The sequence below is a fragment of the Schistocerca americana genome, unplaced genomic scaffold, assembly GCF_021461395.2.
Source record: "Schistocerca americana isolate TAMUIC-IGC-003095 unplaced genomic scaffold, iqSchAmer2.1 HiC_scaffold_1413, whole genome shotgun sequence".
Taxonomy (NCBI): Eukaryota; Metazoa; Arthropoda; class Insecta; order Orthoptera; family Acrididae; genus Schistocerca; species Schistocerca americana.
This window is the reverse complement of record NW_025725494.1, coordinates 1-2,829: the sequence shown is the minus strand read 5'-3', so window position 1 is coordinate 2,829 and position 2,829 is coordinate 1. Positions and strand designations below refer to the sequence as shown.

Here is a 2,829-nt window from a genome sequence, read left to right as displayed (position 1 = left end):
CGATTGCGCCTCTCTCGAACCCGACCAAGTACTTAGGACGGCGCTGCGCGCCGCCGGGACCTGAGAGGGTTTCGAGGTGTATTGTGCAGGGGAGCTCAGCCTCCTCCTGTTTGCAGAATAATTGAGCGGACGCTTGCGTGTTCGCGCGGGCCCCCGGGACACACTCCCGGGCGGCCGGCTGCTCAGCTCTAGTTGACGCAGCTCCCTGGTTGATCCTGCCAGTAGTCATATGCTTGTCTCAAAGATTAAGCCATGCATGTCTCAGTACAAGCCGCATTAAGGTGAAACCGCGAATGGCTCATTAAATCAGTTATGGTTCCTTAGATCGTACCCACGTTACTTGGATAACTGTGGTAATTCTAGAGCTAATACATGCAAACAGAGTCCCGACCAGAGATGGAAGGGACGCTTTTATTAGATCAAAACCAATCGGTCGGCTCGTCCGGTCCGTTTGCCTTGGTGACTCTGAATAACTTTGGGCTGATCGCACGGTCCTCGTACCGGCGACGCATCTTTCAAATGTCTGCCTTATCAACTGTCGATGGTAGGTTCTGCGCCTACCATGGTTGTAACGGGTAACGGGGAATCAGGGTTCGATTCCGGAGAGGGAGCCTGAGAAACGGCTACCACATCCAAGGAAGGCAGCAGGCGCGCAAATTACCCACTCCCGGCACGGGGAGGTAGTGACGAAAAATAACGATACGGGACTCATCCGAGGCCCCGTAATCGGAATGAGTACACTTTAAATCCTTTAACGAGTATCTATTGGAGGGCAAGTCTGGTGCCAGCAGCCGCGGTAATTCCAGCTCCAATAGCGTATATTAAAGTTGTTGCGGTTAAAAAGCTCGTAGTTGGATTTGTGTCCCACGCTGTTGGTTCACCGCCCGTCGGTGTTTAACTGGCATGTATCGTGGGACGTCCTGCCGGTGGGGCGAGCTGAAGGCGTGCGACGCGCCTCGTGCGTGCTCGTGCGTCCCGAGGCGGACCCCGTTGCAATCCTACCAGGGTGCTCTTGAGTGAGTGTCTCGGTGGGCCGGCACGTTTACTTTGAACAAATTAGAGTGCTTAAAGCAGGCAAGCCCGCCTGAATACTGTGTGCATGGAATAATGGAATAGGACCTCGGTTCTATTTTGTTGGTTTTCGGAACCCGAGGTAATGATTAATAGGGACAGGCGGGGGCATTCGTATTGCGACGTTAGAGGTGAAATTCTTGGATCGTCGCAAGACGAACAGAAGCGAAAGCATTTGCCAAGTATGTTTTCATTAATCAAGAACGAAAGTTAGAGGTTCGAAGGCGATCAGATACCGCCCTAGTTCTAACCATAAACGATGCCAGCCAGCGATCCGCCGCAGTTCCTCCGATGACTCGGCGGGCAGCCTCCGGGAAACCAAAGCTTTTGGGTTCCGGGGGAAGTATGGTTGCAAAGCTGAAACTTAAAGGAATTGACGGAAGGGCACCACCAGGAGTGGAGCCTGCGGCTTAATTTGACTCAACACGGGAAACCTCACCAGGCCCGGACACCGGAAGGATTGACAGATTGATAGCTCTTTCTTGATTCGGTGGGTGGTGGTGCATGGCCGTTCTTAGTTGGTGGAGCGATTTGTCTGGTTAATTCCGATAACGAACGAGACTCTAGCCTGCTAACTAGTCGCGTGACATCCTTCGTGCTGTCAGCGATTACTTTTCTTCTTAGAGGGACAGGCGGCTTCTAGCCGCACGAGATTGAGCAATAACAGGTCTGTGATGCCCTTAGATGTTCTGGGCCGCACGCGCGCTACACTGAAGGAATCAGCGTGTCTTCCTAGGCCGAAAGGTCGGGGTAACCCGCTGAACCTCCTTCGTGCTAGGGATTGGGGCTTGCAATTGTTCCCCATGAACGAGGAATTCCCAGTAAGCGCGAGTCATAAGCTCGCGTTGATTACGTCCCTGCCCTTTGTACACACCGCCCGTCGCTACTACCGATTGAATGATTTAGTGAGGTCTTCGGACTGGTACGCGGCATTGACTCTGTCGTTGCCGATGCTACCGGAAAGATGACCAAACTTGATCATTTAGAGGAAGTAAAAGTCGTAACAAGGTTTCCGTAGGTGAACCTGCGGAAGGATCATTACGACTAGACTGCATGTCTTTCGATGTGCGTGTCGTGTCGCGCAACACGCTACCTGTACGGCTCGCAGTAGCCGTGCGCCGCGTGCGGAACCACGCGTGCTTCTCAAAACTAACGCCAATGTTGTGTGGTACGAGCGCTGAAGCGCTGGAGCGGCTGGCCTGCGGCACCTGGCGCCTGGCGCCGGTTTTGAATGACTTTCGCCCGACTGCCTGTCCGCTCCGGTGTGGAGCCGTACGACGCCCATCGGCCGTGAGGCCGTTGGACACAGAACGCTTGAACAGGGGCCGCCACACGCCTACGTCCCGCCTATGCAACTGTCTTGAAAGAGACAGTGTAAACTAAGAAAAGATCACCCAGGACGGTGGATCACTCGGCTCGTGGGTCGATGAAGAACGCAGCAAATTGCGCGTCGACATGTGAACTGCAGGACACATGAACATCGACGTTTCGAACGCACATTGCGGTCCATGGATTCCGTTCCCGGGCCACGTCTGGCTGAGGGTCGGCTACGTATACTGAAGCGCGCGGCGTTGCCCCGCTTCGCAGACCTGGGAGCGTCGCGGCCGCCCTGTGGGGCCGGCCGCGCCTCCTTAAACGTGCGATGCGCGCCCGTCGCCTGGCGGTTCGCATACCGGTACTTACTCGGTAGCGTGCACAGCCGGCTGGCGGTGTGGCGTGCGACACCTCGTACAACGACCTCAGAGCAGGCGAGACTAC

At 55.2% G+C, this 2,829-nt stretch overlaps 2 non-coding genes across 2 annotated transcripts; both read left to right on the top strand.

The window, feature by feature from the left end:
• Positions 1–202: 202 nt before the first annotated feature.
• Positions 203–2,112, top strand: LOC124567919. Its single transcript, XR_006971054.1, has one exon. It is a non-coding gene; the product is annotated as a small subunit ribosomal RNA (ribosomal RNA).
• Positions 2,113–2,462: 350 nt separating this feature from the next.
• LOC124567911 lies at positions 2,463–2,617 on the top strand. Its single transcript, XR_006971047.1, has one exon. It is a non-coding gene; the product is annotated as a 5.8S ribosomal RNA (ribosomal RNA).
• Positions 2,618–2,829: the final 212 nt, after the last annotated feature.